This window comes from Lissotriton vulgaris, unplaced genomic scaffold (assembly GCF_964263255.1).
Source record: "Lissotriton vulgaris unplaced genomic scaffold, aLisVul1.2 SCAFFOLD_599, whole genome shotgun sequence".
Classification (NCBI taxonomy): Eukaryota; Metazoa; Chordata; class Amphibia; order Caudata; family Salamandridae; genus Lissotriton; species Lissotriton vulgaris.
In genome coordinates, this window is record NW_028243097.1 from 476,418 (window position 1) to 499,625 (window position 23,208).

General features: G+C 45.9%; 1 pseudogene; it reads left to right on the top strand.

Annotated features, from left to right (window-relative positions):
- Window positions 1-11,665: 11,665 nt before the first annotated feature.
- Window positions 11,666-11,718, top strand: LOC147668703 (U7 small nuclear RNA; annotated as a pseudogene).
- Window positions 11,719-23,208: the final 11,490 nt, after the last annotated feature.

Genomic DNA, 23,208 nt, shown 5'->3' on the forward strand with positions numbered 1-23,208 from the left:
GGGATTGCGCTCATGAAAGTCAAGGATGCAAAGGCCTCTACCCAGCATCACAGCTGATTTTCCACGGTAGATTTGGGAAGAGGCACACCTGTCCAGCCTCGAAGACGCTCATGATTGTTTTTGGGCTAATGAATGAGTCACTGAATTTGAGCATCAACTAGTTCGAGTGACCATGTGTGTGTTACTATGCAATCGCCCTGAAGGGCGCAGGGGTCCCTTGAGTGACCTGGCTGTGCTGGCTGTAACTATTTTACAATGGCGCCAGCAAGCTGCCAGCGCCGTTGTAAAATAGTTACAAAGTTAGCTTGCACAGGAAGCACTTAGATAAAATAAAGCAGCACCTGCTTCGTTTTATCTAGTGGTTCCTGTGCAAGCTAACTTTGTAACTATTTTACAACGGCGCTGGCAGCTTGCTGGCGCCATTGTAAAGTAGTTACATGAGTGTGGGTTCAACTTTTGAACCCGTTACGTTCGCGGATTTTTTTTGCGGATTTTGCGGGAAATCCGCAAAATTTGCGGATTGCGGATTTCCCGCAAATCCGCAAAATCCGCGAGCGAAACGGATTTCACGCTCATGCTTACTTAATTCCACTTTCCTGACAATAACAGTGTGGTATCAAGAAGCTGCACTGGATAAACAAGTATTGGCAAAGCCATTAGGTGTCGTCTTGGTAATGCTAGTGCAATTGTTAATTCAAAAAAGATTATTCCACTAATATGCGACAAAAAAAGAAAACATGCCTCCTATATGTGGTGAGCTGAAGCATCCAAAAATGTATTTAAATAAAAAAGGATTTACCATTGCATATAAATTAACAGTATCAGTGCGCCCTGTCAGGCATGTGAATTAGAATTGTTTTTTGGTTGTGGGGTGGGGGGGGGGAGTTTAATACAGTGCAAACTAGACTCCAAGGTATTAGAGCACTTTACATGAGCACCAGTTGCGTTACAGATGGGAATTTTGTTGCGAGGCACAGGGATATTCATTGATGTTGAGCATCCTTGTTGAGACTCAAACCCTGTTCTCCAGCTTCAAGTTCAACTGCTCTAGTTGTTGGGCAACATCCTCTCCTCAAGTGCCCTAATTAACGCACTAAACTACCAACACCCAGTATCCCACAGTGCTGAGATCTCATTGCCTTTAAGAGCAGATGAGGATGAGCCCTTTAAATGAGGATCTCCTGAAAACGATGGTGTTAAAGGAGGGGCGGTGCCCAGAACTGTACAAATACGGTTTGCTCTTACCTGGTTTAAAAGAAAAAAATGATAAAGCAGTCGTCATGGAATGTGCATGTTGAAGCTGCTGTGCCAGGGGTTTCCCCCGCAATCTCCTTTCATGTAGGAAAGATAGGTGGAAGGACCATGGCTGCTTACATTACAGACCCCCAATGCATGCGCGTCAACAGATTCGGAATACCTCAGAGTTATTAGAGAGATACATTTCAATTTTATTTCCTGTTAGGTTTCCAGAGAATGAAGCAAAATGGATGAGAAACTCCAAATATAAGTTAAAGCTAAAAGTCTCCTCTCTGTTTCACCAGTTTTTGCATGCCTGTCATTATGAACCAAGTGCTATTCTTCGGGAGCTCATCTTGATCTTTTCGTGGTCTGTGTTCTCTGTGAGAAACAAGGTACAGAGCAAAGATCTGAAATTCCAGAGGCAAGGTCTGATAGGGCTGAACCAGGACCCCACATCACTGGCACAAGATACTACATAGGTTGCCCAACATCACTCAGTGCTGGCTAAATACAGCAACGGCTCATGATCAGACAAGGAAGGTTTAAAAATCACACAGTGTTGAGCAGTGTGAAACCATTTCTGGCCAAAGACCACACAGAATATGTCAAGATCACTTTTAAGTGCAATGGGCTGCATACATATTTTAGTAGTTAAATAACAACAAATTGCCTATTAATTACTAAGCATGTAATATGCCACGTGTGCAGAGGGACATATAGGGAATTTGAGATTACCAACAAGGACAATGCAAATACAAAATGAATATACATCAGATGGAAGAAGTGCCATTTTATCATATCCCACCCCTAGCCCCGCCCACTAGCCACACCCCTAACTCAATTTGATGAGTACCTGCACTTATTTTTTTCCCATTTAAAGCACTACCTATTACCTACTTTTGAAAATAATCGCGCTAAGCGCGATTATCTCCAAAAGCTAACGCCTGCCCACAGCAGTTCTTAGCCATGTTATCCAATGGTAGGTGGATAACATGGCTAAGAGCATTTGCTCAGTAATGCATGAATATCGCTGACTTTTCAGCGATATTCATGCATTTCAGCCGATTTTTATCACTTAGGAGATAAACCTTGATAATAGCAAGGCTCCTAAGTGATAGAAATAGACGAAACACGGCGATATAATTATAGCCGCTAACCAAGCTTAGCGATATTTTTCGCTTATCCTTGGTAATATGCCCCACGATTCCATGGGATACCAGACCGTCTCAGGCTACAAATGATCTCCCGTTTCTTTAATACTGGAGCCGCAGCTCTGCAGAAGACAGGGAAGCAAGTCGCAAGCAGTCCACAGTAGGAATGGTTAAATAAATGAACATTAAATGGACACTGAGTCGAAGTGAAAGAATGGAGGGGCATAGAAGCCATGTTAGATGTCTTCACATCTAACATGGGCTTCAATTGGAATTCATAGAGCATATTATCAAGCACATTATCGTCGCTTTATCGGCATTTTCCTGCTGATAAAAGTGGCGATAATGTAACGCCCGTTCTTGATAATATGCCCCGGAATGCTTATTTTCCAAGCAAATCGCAACAAGCACAAAGAAAGAAAGGCGAAATAAAAGAAAATTAAATGAATGCACGCACGGAGACAAAGGGGCATATTACCAAGCAGGGCGATAGGCAATTATCGCCGCTTTAGCGGCCGTTTTCAGCCGCTAAGCGGCAATAATTCTATCGCTCTTTTAGTAAGTTATTAGAACGTACCCCTGTTTGCTTTCAGGTGATCTAGAGGCTGATTTGGACCTCCTGCAGACCTGGCTTATGCAGCGCCTGGATGAACTAGCTCCTCTCCAGGCTGCTCGTAAAAACTCCTCTCGCACATCGGCTCCTTGGTTCACACCAGCTCTCAATGAGAGTCCGAGGCATTGTAAAAAAGCGGAGAGATCGTGGTGTGTCAATTATGATGGACTACTAAAAGGAATTTATAGAAAGTGCATTAAGACTTATCACAGAGACATCTTTCTAGAGAAACAGTCTTTTTTTGCGAGGAGAATAGAATATGCCACTAATACCAGCAAGGAAATTTTTGCGATAGTAAGGGAATTTACATCCCCTCTTTCTATAACATCCGAGTGCTCCCACTCTGAACTGTGGGTTGCTCAACTAGAAGATTTCTTTGCTAACAAAATTAAGAGCATTCAGGCACCCTTTTTTTGCCGGCAGATGTGGCAGCAGCGGCCAATGTAACTCTCCATTCATCTCTCTCTGTCTCTGAAGGGCCCATCCTCTCTAACTTTCCTACCCTCTCCCTACCGGCCTCTTTGGACCTTTTAACCAAATTGAAGTTGAGCTCCCCACTGGATCCTTGCCCGGCCAAACCTTTGGCCAAAACAGCGCATGTCATGAATCCCTTAATCAACCCAGTGCTTAATCTATCACTCAGCACGGGAGGGGTTCCTCAGGCCTGGAAGCAGGCCCTTATCCTCCCTCTCTTAAAAAAGCCTAATCTGGACCCCAATTCACACGCTAACTACAGACATATTTCTCTTCTTCCGGCTTTTGCTAAAGTCGTAGAGAAGCATGTTCATGCTTCCCTCTCCAGTTTTTTGGAGACGTATGACATTCTCCACCACACCCAGTCTGGGTTCCGTGCAAATCTGAGCACGGAAACAGCACTGTTGGAGGTGACGGAAGCAATCAAGGAAGTTATGGATTAGGGAGGAAAGGCGATGTTGGTGATGTTGGATCTTTCGGCGGCTTTTGATACCGTCCCCCACAGCCGGCTCCTTTCAATACTCTTTGAGATCGGCTTGAGGGGGACGGCTTTCAGCTGGTTTTGAATCTTTCCTGGTTGACCCCCGACAAACAGTCTGGGCCCCTCCGTACTCAGCCGCAGTGCCGCCTCTGGAGGTAGGAGTCCCCCAGGGCTCGATCCTGATCCCTACTCTATTTAATATCTATATGACCCCACTGGCGGTGCTGGCTGAATCCCATGGCACCCAGATTGTTTCGTACGCCGATGACACTCAGCTTCTCTTTACCTGTGACAGGAATATCGATTTCAACGGAGAGAGCATTATGAGCTGTCTTGGAGCAGTTTTTAGTTGGTTCCAACTGAATAACCTTAAGTGCAATTCAGATAAGTCTGAGGTGCTCTTTTTCATCTGTCCTCCCGATCCCGGCTGGAAGCCCTGGTGGCCGGTGGACATGTTTCCTCCTTCCGTCGCCTCCTCTGCTGCCAAGAATCTGGGAGTGAAGGTGGACAATGGTCTCACTTTCAAGCCACAGATCCTTGGCTTAGTGGGTCAGTGCTTTGGGCTCTTAAAAATGCTCAGGAAGTTTCTACCACTATTATCCTTAGCCCATAGCAGAATCATTGTCCAGGCGTTGATAGGTTTGCCTTTGGACTATGCCAATGTGTTATACCTGCGCCTTCCTAAATTTCTTCTGTCCCGTCTGCAAATTGTGCAAAATTCTGCTGCACAAGCAATTTTCGGTCTTCATCGAAGATCTAGCGTGACAGTCCTTTTAAAGGCCCGCCATTGGCTTCCGGTTAATAAACGCGTCATTTTTAAAATGCTAACTTTAGCTTTTAAAGCTCTTCATGGCACTGGCACCAGATATATCAGGAAAAGATTGAACTTCTATCAACCTTTCTCGGTCGCTTCAGTCCTCTTCACTGGTCTTTGCTACTGTCCCGACAATCAGGCGAGCGAGCATTGGTGGACGCTCTTTTAAACGTCTTGCTCCCCAATTGTGGAATGCTCTGCCCCTGTCTTTACGGAAGACCGACAATCTTTTAGCCTTTAGGAAAGATCTCAAGACATGGCTATTCGGATAGTAAGCTTGTGTATTGACAGGCTTTTTGGCCCTATTTTGGAGTGATAAAGACTTTAATCTTGCTCACATCTAGGATATGTATTCCTAGCTTGTGTTGGCCCTTTTAAGCCCTTTCTTCCAGACCTAGAAGAGGCCATCTATGGCCTATTGGCTTTGGCCTGTCATTTTTGCTTATAGTAGAGGTTGGATCCTGTGGTCCTGACTTTATATTACACATTGGTATGGTTTATGTAGGTACTCTGACAGAGCTAAGGGTTATTTCATCCTTCTCAGGTCTACAAGCCCAGAACTAGAGAGACTCCATTTTTATGGAGCTGAGAGGCTTCAGGGGAAAGGTTAAGTTTATAGTCAAGGCTGTTGACTGCTAGGGGAAAACCAGTCAGGACTGCTTCTTATCCGAGGAATGTGTTTGTCTCTTGGGCCCAGACGTAACAAGCAGCTGGCCACTGCGGTTGCGCAAAGAGCTCTGGAGCTAGCACAGGAATTCGGTGGGAGGCAGCCCTCTGTGGAAATTTCCATGAGGGGAGAGGAATCCATATTAGCGAATTGCAGGAGAGGAGGAGTGGTCAGTTCAGTTTGGTTCTTGCAGCGGAGAGAGTAGGATGTCTGCTGGAGCTGCAGAATGCAGTGCAGTTCTGGAATGGAGAAAGAAGGCAGATGATTGCTGAAGCTGAAGAGAGAGCAGTGACTATCAGCTGGGACTGACAGTTTGTCAGAGAGCATCAAAGCAGATGGAGGAGCTAAGGCTGTCAGCTGGAGCAATTGAACCAGAGGCGTGTAGCTGTGGTGACGGAGGGAGAGACAGAGAGAGCCCTGAACCCACCAGAGACAGAGAGAGCCCTGATCCCACCAGAGTCAGAGAGAAATCTTCCTTCTAATATGTGAGGTAGTCTAAACTAGTCTCCTTTACACTTATACCTTAACCTTGTCTTTATTCCCTAGGCTACTGTATGTCTAATCCTTTTCTTTCAGCGGTGTGTTAAAAGTTCCTGTCCCCGCAGATGACATTGTCCCTGTATGTCTAATCCTTTTCTTTCAGCGGTGTGTTAAAGTTCCTGTTAGTTATAGAGACCCCGCAGATCTGTGTATGTGTATTTCATCATTGTTGTAATAAAGATACAAAGATACCCCAGTTCTTAGTGAACTAGTGTGCATGAATTATTTTTATGATAAAGCTAGCCTTTCTTCTAACCAGTTGCTGTTGAGCAACTGACGGATCAAAAGGGAGTAGGAGCGCTTAAATCAGGGAATAACTCAATCACATAGTGTGTATATCTTTTGTCCCCATACAGTGGAGGTAACCTTGTCTCCTAGTCAGGTATTACTGTTTGAACAGATGTTACCCCTGATCAGGTAAGTGATAGTTGAATAATTAGGGAGATAGGAGACCTGCAACTAAGGGATAAAGTATATAATAAGTGATTTGGCCATCCCATAATATTATTGTAGTAGCGAACCCTTGGTGAATAGTGAGAGAGACTTCCCAACATAGAGACAGAGAGCTGAAGGTATTCATAGGAAAGTGGTCGTCATTGGTAAGTGGCGTTAGTGAGAGCACTGATTGTGGTCAGTGTGTAGATCTGCCGGATTGTGGATCGTGTGTGAATGAGAGCACTGATTGTGGTCAGTGTGTAGATCTGCCGGATTGCAGATCGGATTATAAGTGAGTGAGCACCAGGTAGGAGACTGGTGTGTAGTTCCGCTGGATTGTGGACACAATAGAAAGAGAGTGAGCACTGAGGCTGCAGCTCAGTGTATATGGCACGCTGGATTGTGTGTCGAGTGAGCACTGAGGGTGAGCAGTGTGTAAACCCGCAAGATTGCGGCTTGAGTGAGCACTGAGGGTAATCAGTGTGTAATGGTAGATAATCAGAACTGCCCCAGGGTAGATTAGTCTGGACCCATGTGGTCGCGAGACTATGAGGTATGAGTGTGGTGTAGGGCATGGATGTCCTTAGTAATCAGTGAGTATTCTTAGTATCCCTATAGATTTAGTGGTGTTTCTGATGATATGAGCTTGTATATTGCGAGTTCCCCATCCTCAGGTAGGTACCCAGGTGCCTGGATAGATGGTCCTGAGGAGGGAGGTGGTTACGTTCCGGCTGGGTTGGAGGGGCTCTCAGGAGCTGATCCCATCTGGTCCAAAAATCCAGTCGTTACAGCTTGCTACCCTCTCCTGCTCTGTGCCTTTTGGTCTATAGCGCCGGGACACTCTTCTTGAGTAGCTGAGCGCTTTACAAAACCCAATTTAACATAACATAACAAGCAGTCGCTAACTGATGTTAGCGACAGCTTTAGGCGATAGCGAGAGGTTTGGGTCCCGCTTTGCATGTCAGGGAAATTTTATCGCTAACTAGCAGCCCGTCCCGACGTTGTCCGGGAGCAATTAGGCTTCAGGGCCCCCGCCCGACGTTGTCCGTGGGTCCCCCGGAGCCTTCCTCCATATATTGCAGTATTATACCTCTATGTTTACTTTGTATGCTTTTGTAACCTGCACACGTCCATTTTTCCTCCTATACCTCTATGTTTACTTTTGACGGTTTTGTAACCTGCACACATAACTTTTTCTTCCTCACTTTTGTAATGCTCAGTTTGCTTCCTCTTGCTCTCGATTGTCTTTTTTTGCTTCATTTTTCCGCCGCTCACCGTTCCTCCCCGCCTGTCCGCCGCTCCTCACCGCCTGTCCGCTGCTTCTCGCCGCCTGTCCGCTGCTCCTCGCCGCCTGTACGCCGCTCCTCCCCGCTCCATGTCCGCCGGTCCTCCTCGCGCTCCTGGACGCCGCTCCTCCCTGCGCTCTTCACGTCAGCACGCACGTCTAGGCCGGCGCTTCTTCCAAGTGACTACTTTTTTTTTTCGATACATTTTTTAAATAACGTATATTTATTAAGTTTATATAGTCTATGTCCATCTGCACACCCTGACGATTACAACGATGTATCGGGTGTGTGGATTGGCGCTGTGGTTCCCGAGTTTACCCGCCTCAAAGGTTCAAAGTTCTTCCTTTATAATAGTAGTATAGATATATATATAACTCTATCTATACTACTATTATAAAGAGAGAACTGTGTCCTTTGAGCCAGGTAAACTCGAAAAGTACACCACCAATCGCAACACCCAATACAGCGTTGGAAAGGGCAGTTGCAGCAGAAGGACATAGGCTATGCAGACGCCCATCATACACATTTAAAAAGTAAAAGAACCATGCCAGAAAAGTAGTCCCTTGTGGGTGTGTCTGTGTTGTGCTGTGGGCTTGTGCTTGGGGGGCGTGACAAATGCTGGGGGCGTGTGGTACGTTCCGCCCTTCAGGCTGGACTGTTCCCATGAAGCACAGGGTCAAGGCTGATTTGCATATGGCCATGTCTGAACTGGGGTGGTGTGGAGTGCAAAAAAACGATGTATTTAGGCCCAGATCTCTGTACTGGGGTGAATGTATGACATTGTACTGCATTCTGTCCATCAACTATTGTTTTTGCATTTGTCACCCCGAGTGGGATGGGTATGCTCAGACATGAGTCCCATGCTCTCCAGACCACTGGATTCAGACTATTCTGGCTGGAGACGGCTAATGATCAGAAATTAGTCCTAGGATGCTTGAGTCTGGTCCAGGAAAGATATGGTTTGGCAGTTCAGCCTGGAATGTTCCCATGAAATACAGGGTTAAGGCTGATTTGCATATGGCCATGTCTGAACTGAGTTGGTGTGGAGTGAAAAAAAGATGATGGATGTAGGCCCTTCTCTGTATTAGGTTGAATATATGAAATTGTTCTGCATTCTGTCCATCAACTGTAGTTTTTACATTCTGCCCTTCATGCCATGTCTCACATCGTGTGCTGGGGGTGGTGCACGTTGTGTCAAATATTTCATTGTTTTTTCTTCGTAAGTTCTGTACATTCCAGCTCCGGATGTCCACCCTGCTCCCTTTAAATACCCCTGCACTCCGTAATCAAAACCCACCCTTACTCCTTAAAATACCCCAACAACCTTAAACACTAACCCATCTTAACCCTATAAATATACCCTGTACCCCAAAGACCAAACCTATACCTAAATCCTAAAAATACCCCTGTACCCCAAAAACCAAACTTAGCCCTGAACCCTAAAAAACCCCTGTACCCCAAAACCCAAACCTAGCCCTGAACCCTTAATATACCCCTGTACCCCAAAAACCAAACCGACCCCTGAACCCTAAAAATACCCCTGCACCCCAAAACCCAAACCTAGCCCTGAACCATAAAAATAACCCTGTACCCCAAAACCCAAACCTACCCCTGAACCCTAAAATACCCCTGTACCCCAAAACCCAAACCTAGCCCTGAACCCTAAAAATACCCCTGTACCCCAAAACCCAAACCTAGCCCTGAACCCTTAAAATACCCCTGTACCCCAAAACCCAAAACTAACCCTGAACCCTAAAAATACCCCTATACCCCAAAACCCAAACCTAGCCCTGAACCCTAAAAATACGCCTGTACCCAAAAACCCATACCTATCGCTAAACGCTAAAACTACCCCTGTACCCCATAACCCAAAACTATATCTGAAACCTTAAAATACCCAAACACCCCAAAACATATACCTCAGTACCCCAAAACATATACCCCTATACCCATACTTACCTTATCCAAACATTAAAAAAACATGCTTTTACCATTCATGCATTTACAACGAATTTCGTTGTAAATGTATGCGTGGTAAAAGCATATAAAATGTAATGCCATGCGTTATAATGGCTTTGCGGAGTCATGGTACTTTCATAATGAAAGTATGCAGAGTGATGGTCTGCGGAAAGAAAGTTGCGGAATAATGGGTGTTTACCCTCCCCCGGTAAGTACATTGGTGGCACGGCGTCCCACATCTCCAGCAACATACTCATATTTTTTCACCACCGATATGAAAAATGCACAGGTCTCTCTCTTTGATGGCCAGCACCAACATACACTTTTAGACACACCTCCCGCCGCAAGTTCTAGAATTGCAAACTTTAGAGCTGGGGAGCTACGTTCGAATCTCGGCATCATGTCAACATCCTGTGATTCCAGGCAAATTGATTTGTCTCCCCGTGCCTACCACAAATTAATGTGTTCTTCTGTAATGTAAATTGTGCTCATGCCATGTTGTCGAGTTCGCGCTATATAATATTGCAAGGAAAAATAAAGTAGGGAAACTCAAGTTCACACACTACTGAATGCGCACTCTTAAGTGCATCAGCAGTGCACTGTGAATTGGAGCGTTTCACAGGCCTGTCACAGATAGGAAATGCTATCAAAATGAAATCCTACAAAACAATATACTACTGGCCAGCAGCAATTCATACCCGGACAACGTCGGGACGGGCTGCTAGTATATATATATAGATAGATAGATATAAATATATATATATATATATATATATATATATATATATATATATATATATATATATATATATATATCTATACTACTATTATAAAGAGAGAACTTGCACCTTTTGGCCAGGTAAACTCGGGAACCACAGCACCAATCACAACACCCAATACAGCGTTGGAAAGGGCAGTTGCAGCAGAAGGACATAGGCTATGCAGACGCCCACCATATACATTTAAAATGTAAAAGAACCGTGCCAGCAAAGTAGTCCCTTGTGGGCGTGTCTGCATTGTGCTGCGGGTGTGTGCTGGGGGCGTGACAATCGCTGGGGGCATTCCGTCACGAGTGTTGTATTTTCTTCCCAGGTTCTATACATTCCTGCTCCCTTTAAATAGTAATTCAGTGGAGGTCCCATTCTCTTATAACCACCCCAAGCACAGTTATGGGCAAACATACAACTAAAAGGCCCTGCAAAGCATTATGGGATAAGCTTAGCATCATTTTTAGCATTCATGAAAGGGTTTCAATGTTTTTTGAATTTTACTCATCAGGGACATCTTGGGACGACGAGGTGAACTGCAGCTTGATGTATAATATTTTAAATGCTATTGATTTTAAATGCTATTGCATTTGCCTGGTAATATGCCCCAATCTTTTTACCGATTTAAGAGTGAATCAGTAGGTCTCATCAGGACCTGGTGCAAAATATAGAGGCATTAAGTAAACCCTCATTAGAATACAGAAAAATTACATTTGTTCTTTTAGATGTCCTGAACCCTCCTGGTAGAAACATAATAAAGTTGGACAGACTGATGAGAGCAGTTAGTTGTTCGGCGGAAAAAGAGCTCCTCAGACATGTGCGCGAGACAACTTTATCGTCATTCTGTCAAGGCCGACATTTTACCCCAATCTGTCATGGCCGCTTGCTTGCAAAATATCTTCCCGGTTTTAAGTCTTTCAACCCGATCCAGCATGGACGCCACGCCTCTCATTCCAGTGACGTCCAAACCAATGGCGAGCCATTCTAAACCAGTGAGGTGTTTGGTTTGTCGGATCTCAAGCAGGGCGTGGCCGAGGTACTAATATTTGCATATTTTCTGTGCAATGCCATGGACTTCTTTTCTTTGTTTTTCTTTGTTAAATTGTCAATAATAACTTCTTTTAGTAACCTCAGATCTTTTATTCCTTTCCATTTCAATCAACAATTAACATATTACAGGGGACCTATCAAAAGTAGGTATTTTTTAGCGCTACCACGGGAAATTGCACCTACATTAATTAGAATAGCTCTTTACTATTTGTCTAGAAGGTTTCTTATAAAGAGAAGCCGACACAGCAATGTAAATGAAAGATATGAAGGAAGTCTGCTGTTATAATGAAGAACGGTTGGAGCGCTGCGAAATAATAATGTGATTTTGGGATCTTGATATGAAACTCGTTTAAATAAGTAGTGTGAACTAATGTCACGGTCTATTTCTGGGTGCCTTGCTATGCTACTCAATGGTGGGTGTTGCCAGCAGATGTTATATAAACGAGTACAGTGAGGTTCGTTGTTGATTGCCGAAAAGTGCCCAATTAATTTTAGCTTGTTTTGTTAACTGGATTTTTTAATTCCAGGTTACCTCCGTTCTAGATTTGCTGCTAAATAGAATGCTTTGCGAGAAGTTGTCCCTCCAGCGGTAAATCAATGATTGCAACGAGCTAAAAGTTCAACAAAACAGACTTGCACAGTGTTAAGTAGCGGGCCCTGGGCCCACAGGCTAAAGAGACACTGACACTAGTGACATCACAGTCGAGGTGCGAAATATGGATTCCGCGAGGGAAGGCCGAGTAACAATTTACTAAATATCTCTGGAGGAGCAAGAAGAGGTGCAGTACCACTGGCAGTCCCCAGAGGTCCCTGTAGAATCTGAATAGGGCTGCATGGACACAGTACCGCAGGCTGTCCCCAGAGGTCCCTGTAGAGTTCTATAGCAGCAACTACACAGGTGATCGCAATAAAGGCCAGCTCTCTGCTTTGAAATATATATATAGATATATATATACACATATCTATACTACTATTATAAAGAGAGAACTTGCACATTTTGGCCAGGTAAACTCGGGAACCACAGCACCAATCACAACACCCAATACAGCGTTGGAAAGGGCAGTTGCAGCAGAAGGACATAGGCTATGCAGACGCCCACCATATACATTTAAAATGTAAAAGAACCGTGCCAGCAAAGTAGTCCCTTGTGGGCGTGTCTGCATTGTGCTGTGGGTGTGTGCTGGGGGTGTGACAATCGCAGGGGGCATTCCGTCACGAGTGTTGTTTTTTCTTCCCAGGTTCTATACATTCCTGCTCCCTTTAAATAGTAATTCAGTGGAGGTCCCATTCTCTTAGAACCACCCCAAGCACAGTTATGGGCAAAAATACAACTAAAAGGCCCTGCAAAGCATTATGGGATAAGCTTAGCATAATCTTTAGCATTCATGAAAGGGTTTCAATGTTTTTGAATTTTACTCATCAGGGACATCTTGGGACGACGAGGTGAACTGCAGCTTGATGTATAATATTTTAAATGCTATTGCATTTGCCTCATCAGGGACATCTAGGGACGGCGAGGTGAACTGCAGCTTGATATATAATATTTTAAATGCTATTGCATTTGCATCATCAGGGACATCTAGGGACATGAGGTGAACTGCTGCTTGATGTGTAATATTTTAAATGCTATTGCATTTGCCTCATCAGGGACATCTAGGTACCATGAGGTGAACTGCAGCTTGACATATAATATTTTAAATGCTATTGCATTTGCCTCTTGGGGACAACTGGGGAGAACGAGGTGAACTGCAGCTCTTTGTAGAATTACTAGCAGCCCGTCCCGACGTTGTCCGGGTATGAATTGCAGCCGGCCAGGTGTATATTGTTTTGTAGGATTTCGTTTTGATAGCATTTCTTATCTGTGACAGGCCTGTGAAACACTCCGATTCACAGTGCACTGCTGATGCACTTAAGAGTGCGCATTCAGTAGTGTGTGAACTCGAGTTTCCCTACTTTATTTTTCCTTGCAATATTCTATAGTGCAAACTCGACAACATGGCATGAGCACAATTTACATTACAGAAGAACACATTAATTTGTGGTAGGCACAGGGAGACAAAGCAATTTGCCTGGAATCACAGGATGTTGACCTGATGCTGAGATTCGAATGTAGCTCCCCAGCTCTAAAGTTCGCAATTCTAGAACTTGTGGCGGAAGGTGTGTCTAAAAGTGTATGTCGGTGCTGGCCATCAATGAGAGAAACTGCATTTTTCAAATCGGTGGTGAAAAACATATGAGTATGTTGCTTGAGATGTGGGCCGCCGTGCCACCAATGTACTTTCCGGAGGAGGGTAAACACCCATTGTTCCGCAACTTTCTTTCCGCAGACCATCATATTTTCATTATGAAAGTACCATGACTCCGCAATGCCATTATAACGCATGGCATTACATTTTATATGCTTTCACCACGCATACATTTACAACGAAATTCGTTGTAAATGCATTAATGGTAAAAGCATGTTTTATTTTTAATGTTTAGATAAGGTAAGTATGGGTATAGGAGTGTATGTTTTGGGGTACTGAGGTATATGTTTTGGGGTGTTCGGGTATTTTAAGGGTTCAGATATAGTTTTGGGTTATGGGGTACAGGGGTAGTTTTAGCGTTTAGGGATAGGTATGGGTTTTGGGGTACAGGCGTATTTTTATGGTTCAGGGAAAGGTTTGGGTTTTGGGGTATAGGGGTATTTTTAGGGTTCAGGGGTAGTTTGGGGTTTTGGGGTACAGGGGTATTTTAGGGGTTCAGGGCTAGGTTTGGGTTTTGGGGTACAGGGGTATATTTAGGGTTCAGGGCTAGGTTTGGGTTTTGGGGTACAGGGGTATTTTAGGGTTCAGGGGTAGGTTTGGGTTTTGGGGTACAGGGTTATTTTTATGGTTCAGGGCTAGGTTTGGGTTTTGGGGTGCAGGGGTATTTTTAGGGTTCAGGGGTAGGTTTGGGTTTTGTGGTACAGGGGTATTTTAAGGGTTCAGGGCTAGGTTTGGGTTATGGGGTACAGGGGTATTTTAGGTTTCAGGGGTAGGTTTGGTTTTTGGGGTATTTTTAGGATTTAGGTATAGGTTTGGGTTTTGGGGTACAGGGTATATTTATAGGGTTAAGATGGGTTAGTGTTTAAGGGTGTTGGGGTATTTTAAGGAGTAAGGGTGGGTTTTGATTATGGGGTGCAGGGGTATTTCAAGGGAGCAGGGTGGACACGCGGAGCTGGAATGAACAGAACCTGGGAAGAAAAAACAATGAAATATATGACACAACACGCGCCCCGCACACGCCCACACCCCCAGCACACAATATGAAACATGGCATGAAGGGCAGAATGTAAAAACAACAGTTGATGGACAGAGTGCAGAACAATGCCATAATTTCACCCCATTAGAGAGAACTTGGCCTAATCCATCATTTTTTTTGCACTCCACGACCCCTCCCAGTTCAGACACAGCCATGAGCAAGTCTGCCTTGACCCTGTGCCTCATGGGAATATTCCATGCCGAGCTGCCAAGCCATTTCTTTCACCAATTTCTGGCTATCAGCCGTTTTCAGCCAGGATAGCTTGACTCCAGTGGCGTGGAGAGCATGGGACTCACGTCTCAGCATACCCATCCCACTCGGGGTGACAAATGCAAAAACAACAGTTGATGGACAGAATGCAGAACAATGTCATACATTCACCCCAGTACAGAGATCTGGGCCTAAATCCATCGTTTTTTGCACTCCATACCACCCCAGTTCAGACATGGCCATATGCAAATCAGCCTTGACCATGTGCCTCATGGGAACAGTCCAACCCGAAGGGCGGAACGTACCACACGCCCCCAGCATTTGTCACGCCCCCCCCAGCACAAGCCCACAGCACAACACAGACACGCCCACAAGGGACTACTTTGCTGGCACGGTTCTTTTACTTTTTAAATGCATATGGTGGGCGTCTGCCTAGCCTATGTCCTTCTGCTGCAACTGCCCTTTCCAACGCTGTAATGGGTGTTGCGATTGGTGGTGTACTTTTCGAAATTACCTGGCTCAAAGGACACAGTTCTCTCTTTATAATAGTAGTATAGATTTGGATACTATAATTTTCACTTCCCACTGCTAATCTCGTCCCATAATGGTTTGCAGGGGCTTGATCTCAAAATCATCACCTCTCTCACTGCTTGCTGGAAGCTAATTTCACTTTTGTGAAATGACTATATGCATTTTAGCATGTAGAAATACTTGTTATTTTACCTTGAATATATGAGGTTTCTGTTTTAATAATTGGAAATCTGACGGAACGAAATATTGCGGATTTATTGTACCAAGTTCGCGCCAATTCCGCCCACCCCTACTTTAAATACCCCTGCACCCCATAATCATAACCCACCCTTACTCTATAAAATACCCCAACACCCTTAAACACTAACCCATCTTAACCCTATAAATCTACCCTGTACCCCAAAACCCAAACCTATCCCTAAACCCTAAAAATACCCCTGTACCCCAAAACCAAAACCTAGCCCTGAACCTTATAAATACCCCTGTACCTCAAAACCCAAACATACCCCTGAACCCTAAAAATACCCCTATACCCCAAAACCCAAACCTACCCCTGAACCCTAAAATACCCCTGTACCCCAAAACCCAAACCTAGCCCTGAACCCTAAAAATACCCCTGTACCCCAAAACCCAAACCTAGCCCTGAACCCTTAAAACCCCTGTACCCCAAAACCCAAACCTACCCCTAAACCCTAAAAATACCCCTATACCCCAAAACCCAAACCTAGCACTGAACCCTAAAAATACCCCTGTACCCCATAACCCAAACCTATATCTGAACCATTAAAATACCCAAACACTCCAAAACATATACCTCAGTACCCCAAAACATATACCCCTATACCCATACTTGCCTTATCCAAACATTTTTTTAAAAAACTGCTTTTACCATTCATGCATTTACAACGAATTTCGGTATAAATGTATGCGTGGTAAAAGCATATAAAATGTAATGCCATGCGTTATAATGGCATTGCGGAGTCATGGTACTTTCGTAATGAAAGTATGCAGAGTGATGGTATGCGGAAAGAAATTTGCGGAATAATGGGTGTTTACCCTCCCCCGGTAAGTACATTGGTGGCACGGCGGCCCACATCTCCAGCAACATACTCATATTTTTTCACCACCGATTTGACAAATGCACAGGTCTCTCTCATTGATGGCCAGCACCGACATACACTTTTAGACACACCTCCTGCCACAAGTTCTAGAATTGCAAACTTTAGAGCTGGGGAGCTACGTTCGAATCTCGGCATCAGGTCAACATCCTGTGATTCCAGGCAAATTGCTTTGCCTCCCCGTGCCTACCACAAATTAATGTGTTCTTCTGTAATGTAAATTGTGCTCATGCCATGTTGTCGAGTTCGCGCTATATAATATTGCAAGGAAAAAAAAACGGAAACTCGCGTTCACACACTACTGAATGTGCACTCTTAAGTGCATCAGCAGTGCACTGTGAATCGGAGCGTTTCACAGGCCTGTCACAGATAAGAAATGCTATCAAAACGAAATCCTACAAAACAATATAATACTGGCCGGCAGCAATTCATACCCGGACAACGTCGGGACGGGCTGCTAGTATATATATATATATATATATGTATATATATATGTATATATATCTATATATATATAAATATATATATATATATATATATATATATATATATATATATATATGTATTTATATATATTTATATCTATCTATCTATATATATATAGAGTTATATATATATCTATACTACTATTATAAAGGAAGAACTTTGAACCTTTGAGGCGGGTAAACTCGGGAACCACAGCGCCAATCCACACACCCGATACATCGTTGTAATCGTCAGGGTGTGCAGATGGACATAGGCTATATAAACTTAATAAATATACGTTATTTAAAAAATGTATCGAAAAAAAAAAGTAGTCACTTGGAAGAAGCCCCAGCCTAGACGTGCGTGCTGACGTGAAGAGCGCAGGGAGGAGCGGCGTCCAGGAGCGCGAGGAGGACCGGCGGACATAAAGCGGGGAGGAGCGGCGTACAGGCGGCGAGGAGCAGCGGACAGGCGGTGAGGAGCGGCGGACAGGCGGGGAGGAACGGTGAGCGGCGGAAAAATGAAGCAAAAAAAGACAATCGAGAGCAAGAGGAAGCAAACTGAGCATTACAAAAGTGAGCCAAACGGTGCATTACAGGAAGAAAAAGTTACGTGTGCAGGTTACAAAAGCGTCAAAAGTAAACATAGAGGTATAGGAGGAAAAATGGACGTGTGCAGGTTACAAAAGCATACAAAGTAAACATAGAGGTATAATACTGCAATATATGGAGGAAGGCTCCGGGGGACCCACGGACAACGTCGGGGCGGGGGCCCTGAAGCCTAATTGCTCCCTGACAACGTCGGGACGGGCTGCTAGTATATATATATATATATTTATATATATATAGATATATATACATATACATATGTATATATATATGTTGGAACTGGGGTCATCAGTCCCCTAGGGTAGCATGGCACGAGCGGGTAGGCATCAGAAAGCTTATGTGTAAAGCAACCATGCAGCACACGCAACCACTGAGTCAGAAACATGGGCACGCAATTAGGGACACCACTCCAGTGAGCTTATGTAAAAACTCAAGTTAACTTTATTAAGATAGAGCTGGGTCAGGGTATTAGGAATTCATCATAAAATTAGCTTATTAGCTTTCCACTAAAATACATGTGTGAGAACACTTGGCAATAAATACTGGATGAATAAATAATACATATTAAATATTAAATAACCACAGGCCTGACCTTGGCCTGGTTTCTCATCATCACCTGTAAGAAATACATTATAAGGTCATGAATACAACACTGCGTTAAGTACCAATCTTCATTTCCTCAGGTAAGCGAAGAGCATCTCCATAACAGTAACATCTCTCTGTGGTAGGAATAAGCAGTGCAATAAGTAATGAGAAAACATTTCACTAAAGGTGTAACATCCTATTAGCCTCAGCATTAGACTCCTCCTCCCCTATTAGGGGTAAAACTTATGAATGCATAAAGGATGTATCATAAATAACTTTAGGCTTCAACAAATATAACACTCAAGAGGCAAAACATTTCATTATAAATAAATGACCTCTTGTGTAGGTTAAACCATCTCCCTATTTAGGAATAAAACACCTCACTGGGGAAAACCAGCATTTCATTTAGGCATTTCAACATAGTATACATAAAACATTCCCTTAAAGGCAGAGCATTTCTCTATGTAACATTCTTTGTTAGAAGTTAGGCCCTTCCACCTTACATGAGTGATAACCAGCTGCTCAATAAAGAATCAGGAATAATCTTCTGGTTTACCCCCTTGGAGGTAAGTAATCAACTTTTACTTGCAAAACACACTCCTGCAGGAATAACGTTTTCTTAGATAGCTGAAAGGCATCGCACTAGGCAGAGTTAGACATTTAACTACCCAGTACCAAATATTCCTATAGGGCTTTCCATCCTAATATGCAACAGTGCATTTCATCACTCCTCTAAACAGGAATAAACATTACCCTAGAAATCAAGCATAGGCATTTTGTATAGCAAGAACAGGCATCCTCTTAGGTAAACACCTCACTGGGTAAACATCCCATTAGAACTTGGACCCCAGTTCACTAGGTAGGGCCCCCCATTTGCTTTAGATAACAATACCAGTTCCTCAATTAGGAACCAATTTCTAATTAGAGGATTACTCCCATTCCAGTACTCAGCTGGCCAGGAAACCCATACATTTGTAGAAAATCTTACATTGAGCAGGCGCAAGCCGATCCCTGTTGTAGTAGGGGTAGCAAACCCTTCCCTGGGCAGGAGTAAACCTTTTCCTTACTCAGGAATAAACAATTACATTACTCAGGGACAAACAGCCATTACAAATCCAGCTGGGTTACACAGCACTTCACTCCGCAGAACCCAACCCCTAGCCAGGGGATAATTTCACTGTAATGCGGGAATAAGCAGTGCCTTAAATGTGGGCAAAACATTTCATTCCACATCAAACATTTCATTAGCTGCAGCAATAACACTTCCTAGCTACAGGAATCACAGTGCCTCGAATGAGGGAAACCATTCCTCTAGGCTTCAAGCGTGTCTGTTCGGGCTCGGGCCCAGTATTAGGCCTTGTATGGGACAACGGGGCTCAACGATGATCTTTCCCCCAGAGGAGGGGCGTCTCGGGGGCTTCTTGGTGCCTTCCGCCCTTCCTCCCCAGCGTTACCTTGGCCTTCAGCCCCTCCGGGGCTCCTGCGGCGGATTCAAAAGCCGAGGAAGGAATCGGACTCTCCACAGAGCCCTCCGAGATGCCAGCAGACGGTTCCTGGGCCTTCCACAGCTACCACGGCCCGGGAACCAGTCAGGATGCGGCTTCTGGGGGCGCGATACTGGCAGCCAATGGCTGCGCGGCTAATGACGCGGCCGGGGCACCCCCGTCACATGGGGTGAGTGTCCCGGCCTCCCAGGCCTAGCGCAGCCTGAGGAGAATTCACGGCTACCTCCTCACGAACAGGCCGGGCGCGGCCCACAGCAGCACGGCGGCGGCCCCCTCCTGACACCGGGGGCCGCCAGGGCAATGGATGGTGATGTCGGAGTCTCAGGACAAGTCCGGTGAGTTCCTCAAGGGCACTGCGAAGTCACAACAGCTCTCCGGGGACACAGCACTTTAGTTGGCGCCACACGGGACGCAGAAGCAGTCCAGGCAGTAGCGCTCTGGACAGACAGCGCCTCAGGGATCACAGCGCTCAATCGACGCCGGCACTCCAGGGGTAATAACAGAAGTGCTGGCCCAGCTTGCAGCGCTTAACCAGGGGTAATGACAGCAGGCTCACAGCGCTTCTCATGCAGGTCAGTGGCTAGCGCTTCACAGGACCTCACATTCTCGGGCACCACAGCGCTTCAGGCGTGGGGGGCGGGCGCCAATCAGTACAGGACACAGCAGCTCGTGGCACCAGTGCCTGGGGCAGGTATAGCGCTTCCAGTCCTCCACGCCAGGGTACAAAGCAGAGCAGCACTCAGTGTTCACACCAGTGGAAGTAATCCTGGGCACAGAAGCGCTTTCTACCACAGCGCCAGGCAACAGTCTCTCAACTTCCCAGCGCTTCAACTAGGCCACCACATAGGGCAGACCAGCACTTGGGGCACTTCACAGCGCTTTACAGGGGGACAACTTCCACAGCCCTGCAGGCAATTTCCAGCGCTCCCACAGGACACAGCAGCTCTTCACCAGTTAAGCGCCTGGAGGGCAATGTAGCGCTTAGGCAGTTTCTAGGTTGGCGCTTCATCAGCAGTTGCTTTAAAATAGAGGCAGCTCACAGGACATGCCACACAGCAGCGGTAGGTTAGTGCAGAGACCCCAGGTGGCGTCAGGGGGCACTGGGAGCGACACAGCGCCAATACCTGTTGGGTTACTCAAAAGTCCTGTGGTGATTTAGTTTTCTTCTTGGCGGGATGTTTCTTGCGCCCTTAGTTTAGTTGCTTGGTTTCTTGTTCCTTGAAGGGGGGATAATTTAGTGGCTGGTGTTCCAAGTTCTTCTCAGCCGATCCCTTCAAGTGGTCCCTGGGGGTTCCCTTCCGCGGGGTTAGGTCAGTGGGGGGGGAACAGGATACCTCAACACTTGTAAAACAGCACACTAGGCCCTGTCATTCCCTGCCCTGACCCCCACTGCCTATCCTCCTGCGTAGGTACTTCCCCAGGTCTTCTCTCCAGCTTCTCTCCTCAGGAAAGTTCCCTCCCTTTCCTTTTATAGTGCCAGTTGACAGTTGGTAATGGCAGTTGGTGTCACCTCACCTGTTCCAGAAGGTTCCAGGAGGTGCTAGGTGGTTCCACCATTCTACCTATGGGCAGGCTGGCAGGCTAAGATGGATACATTGCCTGAGGGTTCCAGCCAGCCCCTGGCTACTAGAATGCACCCACTAAACCACGCTGCTGCAGCAGTGGTCTGTGGCGGCCATGTTAGGGGTAGGAAGTACCTGTACTTTAACACTAGTTTTACACTACACAGGACCTTCTCCACCACACAAGGCCTACACACTGTTGTTTCAATAGGGGCATCCTAAATTAACAGGGGATAAAAAGCGAAAAATTTCTGGGGAAAGGGCCAAGTCTCACAATATATATGTATCTATATATATATATATATATTCATATATATATATATATATATATATATATGTGTATATATATATCTATATATATATTTCAAAGCAGAGAGCTGGCCTTTATTGCGATCACCTGTGTAGTTGCTGCTATAGAACTCTACAGGGACCTCTGGGGACAGCCTGCGGTACTGTGTCATGCGGTATCGTAACGCTGCATTGCCTCCTTTGCTTCTCCTCTCATTATTGCCTTTCATTTGTGCTTACTGTGTGCTGCTTTAGCGCTTTGTTTAATTTGCGCTCTGTGTTTGGTATAGCGCTGTTGAAATTGTGCCAGCGCGTTCACCTCTAGTTTGCTCCCCCCTCCGCCTCCATTTTGCTTGTTGTTGTCCTCGTGTGCCCGCCCCGCCTCCCAGCTGAGTCGCCCTCCCACGGAGCTGAAATAGCGCTCCTCTCCCCATAGGCGCTGTGACTCGCTCTCCTTGCACGAGCTGAGTGGTCGCTCCCAGTGCATGTGGTATCGTAACGCTGCATTGCCTCCTTTGCTTCTCCTCTCATTATTGCCTTTCATTTGTGCTTACTGTGTGCTGCTTTAGCGCTTTGTTTAATTTGCGCTCTGTGTTTGGTATAGCGCTGTTGAAATTGTGCCAGCGCGTTCACCTCTAGTTTGCTCCCCCCTCCCCCTCCGCCTCCATTTTGCTTGTTGTTGTCCTCGTGTGCCCGCCCCGCCTCCCAGCTGAGTCGCCCTCCCACGGAGCTGAAATAGCGCTCCTCTCCCCATAGGCGCCGTGACTCGCTCTCCTTGCACGAGCTGAGTGGTCGCTCCCAGTGCATGTGGTATCGTAACGCTGCATTCCCTCCTTTGCTTCTCCTCTCATTATTGCCTTTCATTTGTGCTTACTGTGTGCTGCTTTAGCGCTTTGTTTAATTTGCGCTCAGTGTTTGGTATAGCGCTGTTGAAATTGTGCCAGCGCGTTCACCTCTAGTTTGCTCCCCCCTCCGCCTCCATTTTGATTGTTATTGTGGTCCTCGTGTGCCCGCCCCGCCTCCCAGCTGAGACGCCCTCGCCCCTCCCCCTCCTCACTCCATATATGACAGGAGTTCCCGCGCGCAGCGTTTACGCGCAGCGACCGCGCCCAGCCCGCGCCGAAGGTGCGCCAAAGGTAAGCCCGTCTACGCCCGTCCGCGCCTGGACCGCGCCCAGCGCCAGACCCCCTGCTCCCCGTGCTGCCCAGCCCCCCCGCATTACCTACGATGCCGCCTCCCTCCTAGCCCTTAACCCCGGCCGCTCCCCCACCTGCGTCCAAGCCGCTCCTGGACACACCCATGGACCTTTCTCCTGCTACTCCTGCAAATTCAGCGGCACCGACAACATCTCCGCTACGACCACACCACAGACTCCCGACCCCAACCACCTACAATGCATCCTTCTCAACACCCGCTCGGTCCACAGACACGCCATCGACCTATGGAATCTACTAGACACCATTTCTCCAGACATCGCCTTCCTAACGGAAACATGGATGAACGCTTCCTCCGCACCAGACATCACCATTGCCATCCCTGAAGACTATAAGATCACTCGCAAAGACCGTACCAGCCACA